Genomic DNA, 19,730 nt, shown 5'->3' with positions numbered 1-19,730 from the left:
AGGAGCCTTATTAACATTCCTGTGTATTGTCAGGATTCATATTCTGCCAGATAAAAACTCTCTAAACAATAGGTTGGCACATTTAGGATGGAGAAGGGAGGAGAAGGAAGCGCACAGCCCAGATGTCAGTGCAGCAGCTTCTGCAGTGGTGTGTGTTCGGCGCAAACCGCCTGCAACTTGTAACCCATCACGCCTCCAACGTGGGCCCTGCACCAGTTACACTCCTCCTCCAAAACCTCTGTCAGGGCATCCCTGTGTGTCAGCATGCCCTCCATTTACATGTGTGTTATCTAAAGCGAAGTGTGGGTGGTTAAATATATATATGTATATGAACGTTAGACGCAGAGGTGTGCAGCTGCTGCACCCATCTGTCTGCAGGTGCACGCCACGGGAGTGTGATGATGTGAAGATGTAGGTGTGCCTGTGTGTCAGCTGTGAAGTGGAGGCATTTCAATGCTCTTGATGGGAAAATCAAATGCTTCCACCTCCCTCACCTCATTCCTCTACAGTAGCTGAGCTCCACTTTCCATATGCCCTCCTGAAACACAACCTCATGCCACAAAATGCACCCATCTCAGCACATCTCTTATCTGGGATTGAGTCTTAATAATATTTTCCTTTCCATTAGAAATCGGAGTGAATGTGGAAGTGGAATCTGGAAACCAATGAAATAATCTCCTCCACACACAAAGGGTTTTAACGTTGTGTAACATTTAGAGATGGTAGTATATGCTACTCACGAGTATGTTTGTACAAGTATATGACTGCTTTTAAAAGAAAACAACAACAACAAAAACAGTCTTTGGTTTTCACAGACTTAGCATTTGCCTTGTGCTTTAGGCCAGAGTTGGCCTTTTAGATATTAAGCTCTGTGACAGTAAACAAAAATATTTTAGGTTCAAGTCATTTGAGGTCGTTAAGTAATAAGTAATTTAACCCTGTATCGCATATGAGCGCCGCAGTTACGCAGCAGTTGTTGCTATCGGAAAAATGTCAACAATTTCTGAAAGCTGAGAAGTTGCGATTTAAATCCAACGTGTGGTTATTATGGTAATTTCACTCGCGCTGTTGCAGGAAGCTGGCGAATTAGCGTCTTTGTCACCAGAGAGGAGAGAGTTGGAAAAACGGCTGCTGTTTTTGGATGTTTTTTTCTCAACGTCTAAAAATCATAACAAACGTGGAAAATCTGGAGTTCGTGTACAACTACAGTGATTTTTTTTCTAGATAAAACTTTTTGTTTTTCTTCATTTTAAATTGTTAATACACTATTTTAACATACAGTGAATTGTAAATAACTGCCAGATAGTGAAAGTTATTCTGGAACAATAAGAAAAAGCCCTTAGGCACAGGACATTTTCTGGCACTTTTATGGTTAAAATAAGCCGGAAAAAAAAGTCCAGGCGGACATTTTTAGGTGTTAAAGGGTTAACAATGAATCGGGGGGACAGAGTCTGGACGATTTTCATTGCTTTAAACAGAATTTAATAATGTGGACATTTTCTGTTGCTCCTTCTAGGACTGCCCACACTTTAAGTGCATTTCTTTGCCAGCCTCCTTTCAGGACTCCGACAAATAAAGGTCATCACAACATACACCGCTTTTCTGTGGAGCTCGGGCAAACACAACAGGTAATCGAAAAGCCTTGTTTTCCAAAAGTGGAGAGGCACAGCTGTCCTCCACGTACTGTCTTTTTGTTTTGTTTGTCCTTCTTGAAAGAATAGCAAGGAAACCTCTCTCTCTCTCTCTCTCTCTCTCTCTCTGTCTCTGTCTCTCTCTGGATTCATTTGACACTTGTGTATAAGTGTCTCAGGATTTGATGCATTGAAATGTGCGACACACACACACACACCCACACACACACACATCCACACACACACACCCACAATAACATTCCAAGAAAAAAACAAACAGGTGCGTGGGGAGAAACTCACATCTGCCCACTTACACCCCCACTCTGTGCAGCACGGAGAAAATACAGTGTGTGTCTTTTGGCTCCATTTTCTCCAGGGTGGTGACAAGTCTTTTTTTCCTCTCACATGGTTGAAATGAAATCCAATTATATCTGTAATGGCTCTCCAACTCTTCTTCTGCTTTGAAGGAGTCAGCCTGCTTGAGTCACCACTGTTTGACCTAAATGTGCTCAGTAAATCAGTGATGCGCTATAGTGCAAATGTGCAAAACTGTATGTGTGTGTGTGTGTGTGTGTGTGTGTCAATGTCTCTTTGTAGACAAGTTAACGCCAAAAAAAAAAAAAGAGTGACCGAACCCCAGTCAAACTTTGTTTCTCTGCTTAGTGCATAGCAAGTTATGGTGATGGCAGTCAATTTGCATATTTTAATTAAATAGCTGGAATTTGGGATTAATCACTTACTAAATTTATGGGATAATTATATGGTGTTTGTCCTTGACTTGGCAGCATCACCCACCCATGAATAAATTCATCATAGTCTTGTGATGACAGACAAAGTTACACTGACACCTGCAAACTTTGTTTCCTGCACTTACCCCCCAATTACCCTTTTTTTACTTTCTCTTCTGACACAATAAATCACATACTGTCACACTGTCTTTGTCATCGGGCCCCGATGACAATTTGATCACAGTCGTGTGGGTGGAAAGATCACACACACAGTAAAGCCAGTAAAGCATGCGTTTGCTTGTGTGTGTGTGTGTGTGTGTGTGTGTGCGTGCTACAAAATAAAAGGCCCCTTTGACACATTGGATGTTGTGTTATGTTTCCATGGTACCCACAAGTACAAAGAGTCACTGGTTTGACTTGACATCAGGGACATGGTCATGGTTTACCAAACAAGTAATGAGACCTGTTTGTGTGAGATTTTTTTTTTAAAGATTGAACATCTTGTTAAAGCTTCACTGTGTAACTTCGTTTACCAAAACACTGCGACAACAGTGGCGGTTGCACTAAGACAGCAAGAGAAGCTCCGCCCCCTTTAAAATGTCATCAAATATGTACTGTGTTGTATTTACATTTCAATACCAAACGTGCGCTAGCATACGATTAGAACGTGTCACGAGTTTGTTCAGAACCAGCTGTTTATCGCGGATGGCGGACCGTCTTACGTGATTTTCCGTATTCCCGTAGAAGCCTCTGCATTAACAACCACTTCAAGCTCAGCTTGAACTGTTCTCGGACAACACAGAATAGGTTTTTTTTCACTGCAATGAGCTCGACGGTGATTGGACAAATGTGTCAAAAATGTCACTTCCACGGAAGCTCTGCTTCCCTGGGAGTCGATGAAGCAGTGGGCGGGCGGAAAAATGCTAGGCTTCTGCATGACGATTAGAGGAACTGTCTGAAAGGCAGAAACAAACACGACAGCGGAGCCTTTTCTGCCTCAATCCTGTGTGGATTTTGCGAGGGAAGTCTGTAGACAAATAACTGGTCGTTAACACTATTATAGCATTTCAGTTTTACAAAATCATTGCTTTTCCTTTCTTCTAGTTGTTCGTTTGCAGAACTTATGTATAAATAACTGGACCTGAAATGAAATGAGCTGAGTTTGTGTGTTTTCAGCCATCCTCCGAGTGTAAGAAGCTGCATGTTCGTCCCTCTCGCCTCCTCAGTCGTGACGTGGAATGCATCATGGGAATGTCACCGCAGACATGAAAAACAAAACACCACTATACTGAGAAACACAGAGAGAGTCGCGTGGAGCGGTCAAATCAGCATTGTGTGAACTCGTGTTTATATTCATAGCATTTTAGCACGTTGAATCGGCCACCCTACTGATGTGGGATTGGTTGTCGTGCAGAATACCAGAGGAGACACAATAATAATGAAGCAAGAGTCTGTCCGTCTTCTGGTTTTCCTTTTTCAATGTCAAAACCAGACTAAAGTTATGCAGAATGCACTTGGTCGGTCATCAGTCTACGCTGTCAGCTGACAATATGTTGTGGGGGCCGTAAGAATATGGAAAGGGGCAGAAAATGACTGATTTTCACATCCCAAATAAGTGCCATCAATGTGTCCGTATTATTTGCTGTGTTTAGAATTTCAGAACGTTGAACATTTAGCAGTTTGTTGTTCATAAAATGCAGCAGGAGATTGTCCGGGTCTGAACAGCTGGAACGCTTGACGCTTGGGTTATACTTACTGTACACCTGCCCACTTGCTCGCCTATTCGCTGCTATATTTGAGATATTATCCAGAAATATTACCGGGGGAGTGTCAGGAAAAGTTGCAGAAAATAAATCTTTCTGCCCTTCATGTCTGAAGCAGTCGTAGTGTCCAGCTGTGATGGACCCACACTGTGTTAATGCGTCAGGAAAATTCACCTAATGCTTCAAATTTGTTACATTTCCCTCCCAAAATGTGAACTGGCACCTGCCATTGATCATTTTGCTTTATCCCATCTGCTTTGATTCAGTGTCGGCAGCTAATAAATCTTAAATCACGGGCTTAAGCTTCAGCTCTGTGTGTATCCCCTCTACTGCACTATGAAAACTTTAAACCTGTAAAGTTCAGATGTGTCAGATGTTTGGTCAGGGATGTTTTCTGTTGTAGACGCATGGAAACCAGTTCACTGCTGATGATACCACTGTATCAGACATATTCATGAAGTCCCTCGTGCATTAGCAGAGAGTGAAGCATTCACACGTTCATCCAGTAAAACATCTCAATGTAGAACCAATTAAGGGTGTTGTTTTCACAAATGAGTGTTTATACATTCAGTAGCAGTAGTATCCATTGATTACATTTAGTTTTAGGGATCTTTATGACCACGATATGACATCTGGTGGCAACACAGAATTAATGAGCTGTTGTTGTGGCTTTCAACTTTTAACAAGTTGCAACACCAGCAGAGCATCAGGACACAAAGGCACAAATAAAGATAAACATGTGGCATAATAAAAGCATTTAAAAAAAAAACTGTTTTTTCTACAAGCGTATGACTGCACTGGAAACTTTGGCAGTGAATGATGAGGACAGATAAGGACAGGTGAATGTTGAAAACATGTAAGGACAGGTGAATGATGAGGACAGATAAGGACACGTGAATGTTGAGGACATGTAAGGATAGGTGAATGATGAGGACAGGTAAGGACAGGTGAATGATGAAGACAGGTAAGGACAGGTGAATGATGAGGACAGGTTAGGACAGGTGAATGATGAGGACAGGTAAGTACAGGTGAATGATGAGGACGGGTAAGTAAGGACAGGTGAATGATGGGGACAGGTAAGGACAGGTGAATGATAAGGACAGGTAAGGACAGCTGAATGTTGAGGACAGGTGAATGATGAGGACAGGTAAGGACAGGTGAATGATGAGGACAGGTGAGTGATAAGGACAGGTGAATTGGCACTAAATTATTATTAAATTGTAATTTTCGTTTCATTATAAAACTACATTATAAAAGATAAATTAGATAAATGAGCTGGGCCACCACAGGCTACCAGGTTACCATTCAATTTTAAAATTCATTTTAAAACCTTGACCCTAGCCTTTTAGAGCGCTGCATGGTCAAACTCCTCCTTACATCGCTGACCTGCTACAGCTTCACACCCGACCCCACAGTCTGAGGTCAGCAGGTCAGATGTTACTTGTGGTCCCAAAAACCCAATTTCAAGATGCAAGGTGATCGCTCCTTTAAAGCAGTAGCACCTCGGCTGTGGAATGCTCTCGCTCTTTTTGGCCTTCGCAGCTAAAGTCTTTCCTTTTTAAACAGGCTTTTAGTTATTCCTTTTTATTGTGTTTCCTGATTGTATTGCCTTTTGAAAGGTGCTATATCAATAAAACATACTACTTAAAAGTGTCCAGAAAACCAAAACGTTGAGATCAAAATTGAGGTTTGTGATCAGTGAATTTCTTCAAGCGTGTATTTTCATACCCTTTCATAAGCCAGAACAATCAAAACAGAAAGCATTATATTGTAGCTCTTGTGAATTTCGTAGTGCCCTCTTTTGAAATGAGATTTTAAATTAGTTTAGTCCTATTAAGAACTAGACTTTTTTTTATTAATCTTTGATGCAGTTTTAGGATTATGAACCATTTAATTCTTAACACAAACCCAGATCTTTACATTATTGGCCTGTCACACCTGAGTCAATCTTCTTCTCATGATGTTCGGTTGAAACCATTTGTTTATTTCCTTTGACAAAAATAATGAATGTGCTATTTTGCCACCTTATGTCCGAGGACATTATCATGAGCAACACTACAGGAAATGAAGTGGCCTGGGGTGAGATTGATAAAAGGAGAGGGACTTTCCAGGAGTCGCAGTAGTTCTGGTCAAGGGTCACATGGTTCTCCACGACGTCAGGCCTCTCTGAACACTAATCACCCACGCCCTGCTCTGACAATACAATCAGACTTGATTAAACAGTCCATTAGCATAGGACTCAGAGCAGCCTGAGCAAACAGTGCTCATTCTGTCTCTGTTTCCATGTGTCGAGAATACAGCTGAAAGGCCCCTGCACCGGTGAGGCTTTTTCTGCACACTGTGATGAAGTGCAGGACACGCGGGCACAGAGTGTGTAACACGCATTATGTTTCCCACCATTTAAGCACATGTCGTGTCGCGATCCCGAAAGAAGACTGTCGTCCTAACTAGGAACTAGTTATTGATCAGGCGTCTCTCCAAGGATGCTCCAGAGGGGGGAGGAAGTTAAGCATCTCTCCTCTCGGAGGTGACTAATCATCGGCAGTGCTGCGGCAATATGAATTTTGACTGCACTAATCTCGGGATTGAATGGAGATTAGGCACCATGTGGGGTGATGACTCTCCTCTTTGTCTTTTTTTGTTTGTGTGGATGGGGGAACTGTTTGCCTTATCTTATCGCTCTGCCTCATTTCTCCCGGGCAGTTCCCTTCCTTATCAGCACAGCTCCATCTACATTGAAATCAAAGCCAATGCAGAAGTGGAATACGATTAACGGAAGGGAGTAGAGGGGAGGGGAGGGGACGGGAGGGGAGGGGGAAAAAAATCAAATGATTTTATGCTAATAAAATATAAACGCCAGCAACAACGCCATAGCCACAACAAATGCTGGCTCTTGTGAAGGTGGATGAAAAATGGCACAAGAGTGACACGTTTGTGTGAAACTCATGAATCACTCCATCTGCAATTCTTACTTTTGTGTGTGTGTGTGTGTGTGTGTGTGGGCCTCGGAAATTAGGATTAACTCTCGCCTCACAGAACCCAGCTGCCTGATTCCACTGCTGACACTGACCTCCTTTGTTTATTTAATGACCAAACAGGCCATGCCTGTGTGTGTGTGTGTGTGTGTGTGTGTGTGTAATTTTTTTTAACCTGTTTCTGTCATAAATTATTAGTGGGTTAAGCAGGAAAGTCAATGAATTGTCCCATCAAGAATAGCTGTGCAAATCTGTTTGTGTGTGTGAATTCAAGGTAACAGTGCATGTTACGAGGGGGATTAGCAAATACAGCAGCCACCGTCCTCTGTCAACAAAAATACTTGGTCCTGTACAGTTTGTTTGTATGTGTGTGTGTGTGTGTGTGTGTGTGTGTGTGTGTAAATGTATAAACACACCAATGCTGGTAAAGCCAGACAAAAGAGAAAGACGAGTCCATCTGTGAATGCAGCCGGATTAAGCCGTGCTCAAGCCAAGGGCTACATGTCAATCAGCCGCTTAGTGTTTGTGTGTGTGTGTGTGTGTGTGTGAGGCCTACCACGAGTTTACAGTCACAGACACATGCAGTAGTTGTTGTTTTCATTCGTAATCTGAGGGATGGAGTGAAGCCAGTGATACGTCAATCACTCACTCAGAGGCTGCATCACTCATTCACACAAAACACACGAAAAACAACTTTCTTTTTGCGTTGGTGTGAACACAGATAACTTCTGCTATGGATGTGAAGCGCACATCTGTACCCAGGTGGTTTTTCAGTGTAGTCTGGTGGACGTCATCCTCAACACCAGTCTGAGGGCTGAGGGTCAAGACCTGATTCTGATGTGGCAGAACCTCCATTTTGAGGTACTGGTCAAGTTCAGGGCTAAGATTTGAATTGTTGTGAGGTTAAGGTGTAAGGGTCAGTCATTAACCTCTAATGCTTAAGGTGAGGGATAATGTTTTGTTCCGGCTGTCCAAATCAATGACGTATCTAAGAAGAATAGCTGCACAAACCTGCACGTGTGTGTATGTGATGGGGCGCTTGACCTGGATGTAGTGCCCCTCCCTCTGTGGCAGAGTGTGAAGGTGGGGGGTCATTATACCCCCACGTGTTCTGTGTGAGAGTGATTGAAGTTGGCTCTCTCCTCCACACCTTTCACCCTGGCTGGAGGGGGAAATTGAAATCAATACACCCTATGATGAGGCAACCAGAGTGGGACAGCGGCGGGAGGGAGTAAGAGTGAGAGGAGGAGGAGAGGAGGAGAGGAGGGGGTGGCTATATGGTTTGACGGGTGGCTGCTTAAAGAAGGGAGATCAATTACCCTGATGGATTGCTTTTTGGGGATGTTCAGAAATGAGACGGAGCTCTGCTCCTTAAAGACTGATGGTCCACAGGAGGAGGAGGAGGATGGAGAGGAGGGAGACTGCTCCTCTGCAGTTTGCATAACATCCTTGCAAGGCTGTAATATCACATCTTTGTTGTTTGCGAGAAGTGGCAACTGGTCCCTCCTCCTCTGCTCAATCCTTTATTTTTCGAAAATATTTAATCCCCTTCGTCCCTTCCCCCTCCCCCCTCCGCGCATTCTCCCTCTAACGGATCTCCCCCCCCTCTCAACCTCCCATTATTCTCTGTGCATTTTAATTTTTTTTTTTTTCTGTCACCGGGGGCCCAGTTTCCCCGCCCACTCTCCTCATTTTAGCCTGAAACTAGAAGAGTGGAGCCAAGAAATAGTTAATCTCTCCGGCTGCTGCTGTGATTGGCCGCTGTGTGCAGCGCTTCAGCCTCCTTGAATGAGAAACAGGGGTAACCAGGCAACTTCAGTGCTGGAGAGAAGAAGAAGAAGAAGAAGAAAAAGAAAAGAGGAAAAAGATTTGTATTTTTTTTTTACTGGATCTTAGAGTGAGGATTTTGAACAAGCAGAGACAGTGTGATTTCACCCTGCGTGTCCTGCAACTGGAATTAACAAATGGATTTCTCTTAAACTCGCTGCCTCCTTTCTGCCTCACTCTCTCTCCCCTTCTCTCTCACTCACACTGGGGGAAAATAGAGCGCTCAAATGAAGGAGACACAGATGTGGATTAAAACGCATAAATGGGACAGAACAGCATTCGCCTAGAGAGAAGAGGTGAGTGTCTCTGCTTTTATTACATGTGTGCTTCTCTTTCATTTGTATTTTCACCTGAGAAACTAAAGAGCTGCTTGAAGATGCGAGGCAGTGGCTCGAGCCACACGTCAAGATTTATGGATAAGGATGCGCTTGCAGCTGAATGGAAATGGGTTGCGGAACAGTGCGCTATGGATGACAGAGCCGGACACTCGCAAATGTAATAGAATGAAACAAATGAGATTAGAAGTCAACGTGTGAGTGAGACCGAAGAAGCCGCTTTAATGCATTTGAGCGTGGACTCGTTTACAGAGCAAACGCCGGTCGCCTGTCAAATAATCTGCTGTCCCATATTGAATTGCGCACAAACTGAGGATGTGACATGATTTCTATACGTAAGCCACACGTAAAGGCTGCGTTGCTTTACAAATGTAGTACTAAAACCACGTCTGCGCCTCCTCCCTCTCCACATTTATTCAAATGAAGGCAATATCATGTCCTGCTGCAACAGCAGTAAATCATCTCCAAACGACTGCGTTTGCGTCTCAACCGGCTCTGACGCCGAGTGACTGGTGACGCGTGTGTTGATAAACGCATTGATTTCTGTGCAGCAAACGGTTAGAAAATGTTCAGCGGGCTGCTCTGGAGGCTGAGGACCTGTTGTGGATGGACGCTTGGATGGGAGCGCGCATCAGCGCAGCGCAGCACAGCGCAGAGCGGCGCAGAGTCTGACAGCGGCAGCAGCGGCAGCAGCAGCAGCGCGGCTGAACCTACTGTAGGAAAGTCTGGCTCAAAGCTGTGAATACAGACCTGCTGCACACCAGTCTCCTGCTCTTGGTTCAAGATCAGAGGGCGTTGTGTGTGGGGATTAAACAATCCTGTTAATTGTGGATGCGCCTGGGCGTGTGAGCCACTGCGTCATGGTGCTGCTTGTGCTCATCTATGGATCTTCTTTATTAGAAATTGTTGCTCCGGAGGACATATATATTATATCCTATCCTACATGTCAGTTTTAAAAGGTTTTATATGTCCCTATATATTGTTGCAATCACAGCACACAATTATAATCATTGGTGGGAATGTTTTCCCCTCAAATGTGAGAACAAAATGTCCCTGTGTTTGTTTTCTGTCCATGGAAGAGTTGAATTAGTTTCACTCCGGAGCAAAACTCAAACTGTAGTGATCTGACATTTATCCCAATGATTATATTGAATGATTTTTTAATCTTGATAATGTTTTAGCCCCTATCATCCAGTCAGTTTTTTTATAGACACTTGTTATTTTTGCCCATGTATGTAAAAATCCACAATGACCCAGTTTAATAGAAATAGGAACAATATAGAGCTGATTGGATTCAGCCGTTGACCACTTCATAATGAACTATAATAGACGAGTTCTTTGGTTTCAGCTTCGTAAATGCAAATTCTACATAATTAAGGCTATCGCCATATTAGGAAACACTAACAAACCGCTAAATAATCACGAAAACAGTAGACCGGATTGATCGACATAAAAAACAAATTTGAAATGCTGCCCTAGAAAAGAAAGTTAAGCTTTACGAAATACGCACAAGAACAGGAACAACACTTTGAACGATCATGCATCTCCCATTGTTGTAACCTTTCAAAACCCTGAAACCCCCACTGGCTAAAACTGAATATGAGCCAAAAATAACCAGTTTGAATGTACAGTTCAGTATTGGACCATATGTCGGTATGGTCCAATGCCTTGTGTTTTCTGCTTGACTGCTCGTGCAAAAGCGTGTGGGAAGTGGCCTTGGCTCTATTTTGCTGTGTTCAAGCAGAAACATGACGTCTAAAACAGGCTGCTGTGAAAATAATGTGGCTCACCTACATCGTGTTTGGACAAACGGTAAAAGGTCATGTTTGTGTTTCCTTTTCTTGTGTGTTAGCTTTGTGACACCGGTGCCAAAGTTCACTGGCGACTTCTGCCAGTCGGCCAAAATGCCTTTAGTAATCTCCTTACAGAGGATGTTCTGCAACAGATCCTAAGCTGCACTCACTGGCTTGATTGTAGGACACATGTGCCGCACACACACACACACACACACACACACACAGAGCAATTTCCAGCTGTCCTTCCAAGACAGTTCTCTGCAGCCCAGTATGAGCTGTTGGGCTTAAGACGGAGCTGAACAAACCACTCAAGAGCCTTACTGTAACTTCTCCAGTTTGGGCTTCTTCGTTTAGTCTCCCAGTGGAATCATGATACTTAATTTAGCTCCTGACAGCAAAAGCAGTGAGTGTATATTGAAGCTATCTTCTCCGATTAAGGCCATGGTGGATTCTCCTTTTCTTTTTTCTTTTTTACTATTATCATAAAATATTGAACATTGTTTGATTTATTTTTTTTTATCTTCATGTCATCTCGAGACAAGAGCAAGAAAGCAAGAACATTGTTTTCCTTTATCTTAAGGGTTGTCTTGCCCTTTTGTTGTGCTTCTTGCCTTTTGTCGTCTAGCCTGGTGTAGTACCACATTTGCTTTTTGTTTCCTCTTATACTGCGGGGGCTTCACGTCAACCTGAACTCCCTTAAGACTTCACGAGTGCTGTGAGATAATGCATAACGCACAGAGGTTACACTGACATTAATGTCGCCCCCTCCCCGCATTAGACGCAAGATTGCCGGAGCGACCTAAATCTTTTATAGGAGTAGTTTTAATGAGCTCCCACGATTGTGTCTGAGTTCTCCTTTTGCCCGTGGTCTGACATTATTGCATTTAGACTATTCATTAAGGAAGACGTGGCCTCTGGCAGAGGAAGTCCGAGGTGATCTCGCTTGCCTCACTTGAACGAAAGGGGACGACGTTGTTCAGATAGTGATGCACGTATCTTACTGGGGTCTAAACTACCAGTAGAGGAGAAACTGAACTCCCATTTTGAAGCCTTGAGATTCACAATTAGGCTACTGCTACGATGGTGTCCACTGTGCCGTACTTTATCATCCATTTTGACTTCACCAACCAGTGGTGGCTATTCCAATATATTCTTACTTGTGGATTGTCCTCAGCCAGCAATCACTTTTAATAAGCGGTGTTTGGGTCTATTCAACATGGCAGGTGCATCTGAAGTTGAGGGTGCAATGGGAGAGCGGTAGCAACTTAAAAGCAAAACCATTTAAAGAAATGGTTGGAGCAATTTTGTATTTTTGCTGTACCCAAACCAAACTGGAGGAACTAACTCTCTGCATCTTTATATCTTCATCATCCATATAATAATAATATCCATAAACCCTTTCTGGAACTTCTGAGTGCACTCACTAAGTTTGACTACATGGATCATACGTGTTGATTGCAAAGCCTTCAGGAATTCAATGTGGGATCAGGTATGCAGGTGTGGAACACCACACCAATGCAGACCCTCTTTTTTGTATGAGTGTATAAACAATTCCCTGTGGACATAGAACACGGAAATGTGTGGAGCGACATCTACATAGCACATGACCCCCATCAAACCACAACTGTTGTATTGGTCTTTGTATATATTACACAAACCAGATATCGTACATCTTTTAGCATAAAGCAATAGAATCATTTATCCTTAGAAAACCTATATATGGGTCACCTGAAATCATTTCTGTGTTTCTAGAATCAACATCAACAATAATGCAAAATACAAAACTGAAAATAAATTGAATAAACATTTGCTCACTAATATAGGGACTTTCTTAAAACCACAAATTCCCCCACACATAATAAAGGACATTATTAAGAATTTTACTTTTCTCAATGAGGCTGGTAATTGCAACTTTATCTCGGTTCATATCTTGTCACATATGAATTCCTTTAATTCTGTCTAATATCCACTTACACATTGTGCAAGTAAAATGGGCCGTTCCGTATGACACTGCAGTTTAATTAGTATTATTGAATTATCTGCTGAAATGAGAAGAAAGTATTTATATTTTTTAAGTTACTGAGTTTGAAATGAAAGCCTTTAGTATAGTTATCAGTTGTCAGTAATTCCATCAGTTCATACATGTAATTTACTCAATTGCACATGAGTCTATAAATTCTGCAAAAACAGCAGCCAAGCGTCATTGACTCCAAGTATTGTCAGTCTCAGTTATGCCCCTCATCACACTGACCCTGTTGAGTTGACAATGAGGCAGCGACCTTACCACTATAGAGAGCGTTACTGGAATCAAATGGGCCAGTGAATTGCCAGCCCATCGCACAATTACTTCCATTGTATGGCGCTGGGCGGCTCATAATCTTTGTGCCTTGGCCTGTAACATCTGGTAAGTGAGTGAAGTGTTCGGTGTCGAGTGTCAGCGACTCCCATGTTCGGCCGGAGCCGCCGTCGCATGCCCGCTTCGCTTCCGGACGACTGGGCGTCTTCGATGCATCAATGACACCAGCCTTCACAAGGGACGTGTAGTCACGCCAGACCCATGATTCATTAGGACTCAATTAACTGGGAGGCATGGGGCGCCCTGCCATATGCCCCAAGCCTCGATGGCAATCTGTACCCACTCCCCACTACTGTACGTTTGGCAGTGTACTGTCTGTACATGTGTGTCGCACAGTAAGCACACGGTGCTGTCTGCAGTCTGCTCCACTTCACAGAGCCACAGCCTTTATTTATATATTTATTTATTCATTTTTTTTTTTTTAAATCAAGTAGTAGAGATTTAGCAGCTCCCTGTACGGCCACCCAGCTTCTGAACTGGAAATGAGTCACAATGACCTTCAGCTCAACTCATGGTGCGCCAGTTGGCACCGTATGAAATACTCATCCATCTACTGAAGTACAAGGCTGGAGCTCCAAATACTGTAAATCTTTTGAGGTAAGAAAGGCGCCCCCCCTGCTCAATATCGACTTCACTTCTCTTGCCAAGAGACGGCGTGCACTGCCGACAAGATCTATCCGCCTTCAAATGTAGTTTGTCGTCTTGCTTGTGCCAAGGTAAAGCACCTCCCCCCCCACCCTTCCTCTTCTCCCCCTCCACCTCATCTCACAACCTCAAATTAATGAGATTAGAGTTGAGTAATAAACGGAACGGAGAACAAGAGCCGTACGAACACAGCAAACTGCAGCTGTGTGACGTGGCATCGGATGCAGGTACACTGTCCGCTGCAATTTACACTTAGTGTTTAGACACTTTTTTTTTTATATCAATAGTCTATATATATCAATCTAATACTAATTTGATACTGGAGACGCGGGTGGGTTTAAAACCTAATTCAAAATCGATCAACAATTCACAAAGTGTCAATCAACACTTCCCTTTCACGTCACACACCAGGATATTACCGTCGTGAACACTGTCATAATGAGTTTGTCAGACCAAAGCATACTCTCCCTGTTGTTCTTTCTTCATTCATAAAACATAAACATTCATAAAAATGCACAAATACAGACACAAATATGCAAGTGTACGGAGGGATAAACTGTTGGGAATGATGTGATGTGATGGAAAGCTTTGGTTGGAAGGTAGTGGGTAGGTTACCATGGAGACGACTGAAACCTTTCACTAAAGCATGACGACGACGACATTAAGGAAATTCAGCTCAGGTGACCTTACAAACGAAACAGTGAATCAGCAGGTTTACCTTGTGTATTTTCAAGCAAATACACAAAGTTTTTCATGGATTCAATCAAATCATGCAGATAAAAAGATTGAATGGCTAAAGATTAGATGTAGCTTTGGGATCCCACGTCTCTAAAGAACATGAGTCTGCTTTTCCTCATCAGTCTCAATCAATCTAACCGCTCATCTCTGACCCTTGATATCCCTCAGCTGTAGCCAGCTATTTAGTCAGGTGCAGATGGGGAAACCTCAAAACCCGTTTGATTGGATACATTGATTTGTACGCCCCCATGTGTAGAAACTATGAAAAATGATTTTAATATAAAAGCAACAAGACGAAATCTTCAAGACATCTTCTGTCACGGATGACTTAATGTTTTGGCTCTTAGTGGGTTGTTTGTTTATTATAGATTGTTTTGTTTTTTGATAATATTGCTTTGCTTAAAACGTTTAGTTTTACGTTTATTGTAATGTGAGAGCGTGGAGGAGACTCATGGGCACATATATATATATATATATATATATATATATATATATATATACATATACACACACATATATATATATGTGTGTATATGTATATACATATGTATGTACATATGCTTTACTTGCACTGTATTGCTTCTTCCACCTGGCCTCCTCAGTTGTGTCCCACTGTGCAGGAACGTCGCCACAAACACACTCAGAGAGAGAGAGTCACACAAAGAGTCCTGTGGAGCAGAATCGTGTGAACTCACCTGACCATGGTCTGAATGCAGCAGACATTTGTTTAGATTTAAAAGTGACGCACTACAGCTTAATTTAAAAGCCACACGGTGTTTGTGTGAATGCATCGTTTGTGTAAATTCGCTACTTGTCAGTGTTGTGTTTAAGTTAAAGGGTTGCAGTAGATAACGGAGGGATGGATGCAAAAATGAAGAATCGGAGGACGTTGTTGCCAATTGAAAAGTGTGACAGACCGAACAATAACACCAGGAGCACCAGAGAGAAAGGAAATCGCGTCAGGTTAGAGAATCTCTGCCCCAGTTGTAGGCACGTGCAACCGGGGCCAGCTGCACTCCTCCAGCATTTTCACCGCATTACCCAGAAATGGCGCATCCGTGTGACCCAATTTGTCAGCCTCTCCTCCCCATTCATCTGCTCTCACAGATGCTCCGCAGGAGGCTCCATAAGCAGCCGAGCATTCATCACCTTTGAGTGGTGAGGTCCTCTGGTTGTATCCCTTGGTCCGTTCTACAACCCTATTCCCCACAGGCAGGACAGCAGCTCGGCATGTGGCTGATGATGATAATAGTGTGGCAGGCTGGCAGCAGGAGGCACTGTAGTAGCTTTGGATGCATTTGTGCGTGCTTTTTTCCTGTTTGTGCTGCTTTGTAGAATAATATGTTACCACGTATGAGTTTCGCAAGGTTTTTCCTTCAACTGACAGTTCATTTGAATAGTTTCGACTACATCTCCTTTACGGGAGTACTTTTACAAAACCCCAGAGGTAAATGGAACGTTTAGTTCAGCCCACAGGAACTATCAGGCTCCATTCTCATGTGATTTCATACACCACTCATTCATGTGTGTGTTTTTTCCTTATTGCACTTAGAGCACTTTCCCCCTGTTTGGATTATTTATAGTTTTGAGTAATTCAACATGCAATGACAACAGAACTTGATTCACTCCAGTGCGCACAATACATCGTAAAAAAAAAAAAGAAAAAGATTGTGTAGTTGTGTAGGTTTTTATGAAGTGTAAAACCAAATTAGATGAAGTCAGCAGATTGTGACTGTGCTAGCTTCATTTGACCAACATGGTGGAGGAAAAGAAGGATGTCGTAAAGTCAATTTTCATTAAATATTTAATGTATTTTTATATTAAATTCTTCACACAGTGTAATAAAAAGATCCAGAACTGTCGCTTTTGCCAAACACCAGAATCGTCTAAGAGTAAATATTTTCTAGACTCCTAATTGGAAGAAAGAGAAACACATTTAGCCAAACCCACACATTACTTTAAGCACTTTAGCCTCCTAAAAAAAAATGTCATGTAAAAAATAGACATTTATAACATTCTTCCCTTAGCCCTCGTCAACTAGAAACCAAAACAAATTAGCATCGGTGTCATTTTTTGATCCAAGCTGCTTAGCCACATGTTAACTGCCTTAAACACTCATGAAGAAACTGTGAAAATAGAAAAAAAGATTACGTGTCTTCGCAGTCATTTGTGTAGAAAATGAACCAAAAAAAAAAAAACTAAATTACAAATGAACCCAGAGCAGGGCTTAAGCCACCCTTTAGCACACCCTTAGGAAGAAAAACGTTTGCGAGACACTGAAGAGGGAGTAATAAGTCTGTGGTGTTAATGCTGCGACTGGAGAGTCACTCAGGGTAAAACTATGGAGGGAAAATAAACAAGTGCTTGCTGATATTATCATGCTGACCTTTGTTTTGCAGAAAAATCACTTTTTTATTACAGTCACTTCCTTGGTTGTTAATCACGGTTTTAAAAACAAAAATTGTGTGAATGGGTGAAGATTTTCAGCTGCGGATGTTCGACGACCACTGGTCTGTGGCAATTTGAGCACATATAGATTTATTTAAGACTACGTAACACACGACATACGCTGACATACACAAATGCGAGAGCCTCTACAAGGCACTGACTGGAGATTTTGCGACGATACAAGCATATTATTGATATTTGAATGTTAAACAGTGAACCTGGGGCCCACAGGTCAACATGGGTCAACATGTCATGTTGCTGACCCCCCTTGAGAAAACCATACATTCTAATGCATCATTCTTATATCACATTTATTATAATATCTGTGAGAGAAGCCTATATATATCTCCATGACTGTTAAATGTGGCACGTAATGAAAATGCAGGCTGAATAATGTGCTGTTAATAGCTGAGGACACTTTTTCTGCGCAGGCAGAGACGCTGCCGTTGATCTAATCTGTTGCTCGGTACCTTCTTTTTTAATTAAAACGTGCCTGCAGGAAACAGATTCTGTGTTTTGTGATGTGGAGTTGTGATGAGCGTGAAGCATCTGGCACAGCACCAGCGGTCAGCATGACGCCTTCTGACGAGACCCCTTTTAGATCACTTCTCATCAGAGCATCACAGCTGGAGTCTACAATGATGTTTTGCTCTAATCAGCCGTCAAGTGTCATACTCAGAAGGTTTCACTCAGGCTTGTGCCGGGGCCCGTGCTCCAGGGTTTATACAAAACAACATAAACTACCGAGGAGGCAGCTCCTCGGAGAGACGGCATGCGGCTCCGCCTCTGTCTCTCAGCGATCTGTGTGAGATCGTGACCTTGTGTCGCCATTGTTCTGAGTCAGTTGCATATTTCACTTATCATTAGCGGCATGATTAGCTGCCAATGGACTGTTCCTGGCATGGTTTAATCCTGCCGGTCTCCAGAGTGCGATAACATACGAGATAACAGTTTCACACCCAGTTTCACACCTCCCGTGGTTCCATACGTCGTGGCAGCCTAATCACTCATGTGAGATTAATGAGAGACGTTGAGGTGTGGTGGGAGACTCACTAATTACACCCACACTTATTGTATTGTGTTCAGGGAATACACTGCTCGTGTGCGTGCGCGCAGCGTTGAAGCGTCTTTTAAACGACAGTTTTTCAAGGGGCTTGTTCACAGTGAGGAGAAGTGGAGCGACAACAAAGACGCCCTCAGGCGATTAGACGCGATAGTTAAAAGTTCTTTGTTGGAAACTATATCGACAGCCTGAAAATCACAAGGCCGCTAATTAAGGGGTTTACAAAAGCTAAGTTATTTTTTAAAAACTGTTTAAGTTACAAGAGACTTTTAAAGTTGTCAAACAAAACCAAAATTGTGTTTGTATATAATGTCACTCCCCTAATGCTACAGTCTCATATATCAAACACTGCAAAATGTGGATTGTGTTGAACCGTAACAAGTAAATTAGCAATGAGGAAGAAAATCAGGCAGAAGAGCATCTCTTTTTAAGTCCATAATGTTTAACTGCAGGATGTGTAAAAAATAAAAAACAGAAGCAAGGTTACTTTATCAAAATTTGTTCCACATTTGTGTCCCTGACCCCTTAAATTCCAAAAATCTTGCACCATTTCAAACTCTTCATCCGTCAATGGAACAACAGTTTTCACATTATCTGCTGCCGTGATATTATACAATAGATAAGTGCATTACAGTCAGTACTGCTTTCTAAATCTTGATTTTAAGTTATTCCAAACAATGTCACGCTGCTTTCTCATGTCCATTAAGTGGAACTACGACCATCACTGCGAGCATGTGACGTGTCACGTCACGTCAACATCAATGGGTCGGTGTGATGTTAAGAGGAAAAACCCCAAAAGATGTCAGATTGGTGCTTCCCTTCAGCTTCATTAATGCAGACTCTCAGTGCTCAGTAATTTTGATCTTGACAACTTTTATCTTAGTTTCCCCTGGATCTTTGTCTTGTCATGTAGCCAGCGCAGAACAACCAAAACAAATCTGTGTCTCCTACGGCACAACCAACGTCAATGCTCACAAAGAGGCTGCTTGAACATTTTAATGATACAAATATACACACAATTATACACATCTCAACTGACCCATGTGCAATTAAAGAGGACACCTTTTGGCTATTTATTTGTCTGAAAGAGAGGGAAAAAAAAACAAAAAACAGATTGTTTCATTAATTACTCTCCGCAATGATCACTCCACGGCGTCCACTCTTCTGTTGTAGCTAACAAAGGGAGGCATGGGAGGAAATGGCAGCAAAATAAAGCGTGATTCAACCTCTTTTCACAAACAGACATCATGTTACAAAGAGGCGACCAAGAAAAGAAGAGGACAGGGGAGAACGGGAGAAACAAAAGATAATAGATACATAGAGTTGAAAGAGAGGGTTGTTTTGTTGTTGATGTAAAAGACTATAAATGATAAATCACAAAGAGTGGAGGTAAAGAGGATTGGCTGTGAGATAATAGTGCTCAAC

At 42.4% G+C, this 19,730-nt stretch overlaps 1 protein-coding gene across 2 annotated transcripts in view; it reads left to right on the top strand.

Moving 5' to 3' along the window:
- Positions 1-8,734: 8,734 nt before the first annotated feature.
- Positions 8,735-19,730, top strand: part of dab1b (DAB adaptor protein 1b) — a 48,874-nt gene continuing 37,878 nt past the window's right edge. The window contains exon 1 of one of the 2 annotated variants that reach the window (XM_058630705.1): positions 8,735-9,220. The gene's annotated coding sequence lies outside the window, so the exon portion shown is untranslated. The remainder of the gene's footprint in view (positions 9,221-19,730) is intronic. The other variant, XM_058630713.1, reaches the window with a different exon arrangement.

Source organism: Solea solea, chromosome 1 (assembly GCF_958295425.1).
Source record: "Solea solea chromosome 1, fSolSol10.1, whole genome shotgun sequence".
NCBI classification, from domain to species: Eukaryota; Metazoa; Chordata; class Actinopteri; order Pleuronectiformes; family Soleidae; genus Solea; species Solea solea.
This window is presented reverse-complemented; position numbering and strand designations above follow the sequence as displayed.